This window comes from Rhincodon typus, chromosome 34, assembly GCF_021869965.1.
Source record: "Rhincodon typus isolate 14 chromosome 34, sRhiTyp1.1, whole genome shotgun sequence".
Classification (NCBI taxonomy): Eukaryota; Metazoa; Chordata; class Chondrichthyes; order Orectolobiformes; family Rhincodontidae; genus Rhincodon; species Rhincodon typus.
In genome coordinates this window covers 15,947,086-15,948,510 of record NC_063365.1, presented here as the reverse complement: position 1 = coordinate 15,948,510, position 1,425 = coordinate 15,947,086, and the positions used below count along the sequence as shown (strand labels likewise).

Genomic DNA, 1,425 nt, shown 5'->3' with positions numbered 1-1,425 from the left:
CATCAGATTAGATGCTATTTTCCATTTGTTAAGCTGTGTATAATCCCTGCACTGTACACATTTTTGGCATCTGGTCAGGTGGAACATAGTGCTGTGAACTTTAGTTTACATCAGACATTTTCAGAGCTTATTAAAATCCCTTAGGAAGCAGCAGAATATTTTTGTAGTTAGTCAGGATTCCTCAAGAAACAATGCAGAGATTTCTAATATACATACAACGCAGAGACCACAAGCACATTATGCATTGAGGAGAAAATGTACTTGCCTTATTCATTAAACAGAGATCAATTTTTACTTACATGTCAAAGTCTGCAAAAGCAGCATTTGGTGTGTTTTAGTTAACATAAATTGAATTCAGTTATTGCTATTTGTTTATACAAAAAACAAACTTTTTTTGTGCAGAAGCTTTTATTCTCAGCACACATTTTAAGTCACTATTCAACAGGACTTAAAGACACAACTGTATTTTATTCTCTGACAGTACATTAATAAGAAGCTCGGCACGCGATCACAATCACATTGGGAAGTACGAGTGGAATTTTCCTTTACCCCTGGTATTGTATAAGTGGAGCCTTACCGTCCCCTAGTGGCAGAATGGCACGTCTGCGCTTGTTCTGGGAACAAAAACACATCCAAAGGTACAAAATTCAGTATTTTGAAACAATGTTTTAACTAAATCCCTTGCTCCAAAGCAGAACAATTGTCACATTGGTCCCACTAGCATCTTCAAGGAAATTTCAGGCCATGCCAGTTAATTTCTTGACATATTAAGACCAGCTATATTTCACTGGTGTTTTATCAAGCTGCTGACAACAGACGTCATTATTTAAACCTGATTCTCTCAGTCTTGTCCCCTCCCTACAGTGTGAATAGCACAGCCATAAAAGACAACAATGTCATTAATAACTTGCAAGACTCCGATTTTAATTTCAAATTAGTATAAAGATTAAAATTAAGCAATTACTGAAAGCAATGGAACACTGTAATATCAGCAATTTCGATTTATAGTCTTATTGTGATAGATGTCATTTAAATATTGCCCTAGAGTGAAGGATGTCTATTGTCCATCATTCAGGTACATGAATAAGCCATTTTATATTGCAATTCAAGACAGCTTATTTTATTGAGATAATATATTTTATAATGATCAACATTTAAAAAAAGCATAATTCAGTGCATGAAAATGCCTAGAGTTTTTCACATTATTACATATTTGCTACAACCTTTTTTAGTGTTTTGAATATGATGGTGTCTACATAATTAATAACCCAATTGTACAACTTATTATGATTCACACACACACACGCACACACTCTCTCACACACACACACTCACACACACACACACATACACACAATCACAGACACACACATACACACAAACACAGACACACTGCCTCACACACACACACACACTGCCTCACAC

The 1,425-nt window shown here is 35.4% G+C and overlaps 1 long non-coding RNA gene across 1 annotated transcript in view; it reads right to left on the bottom strand.

The window, feature by feature from the left end:
• Nucleotides 1-389: 389 nt before the first annotated feature.
• The window catches only part of LOC125486853, a 13,708-nt gene continuing 12,672 nt past the window's right edge, over nucleotides 390-1,425 (bottom strand). Inside the window, exon 2 of the long non-coding RNA XR_007265470.1 lies at nucleotides 390-614. This is a non-coding gene — a long non-coding RNA (uncharacterized LOC125486853). The remainder of the gene's footprint in view (nucleotides 615-1,425) is intronic.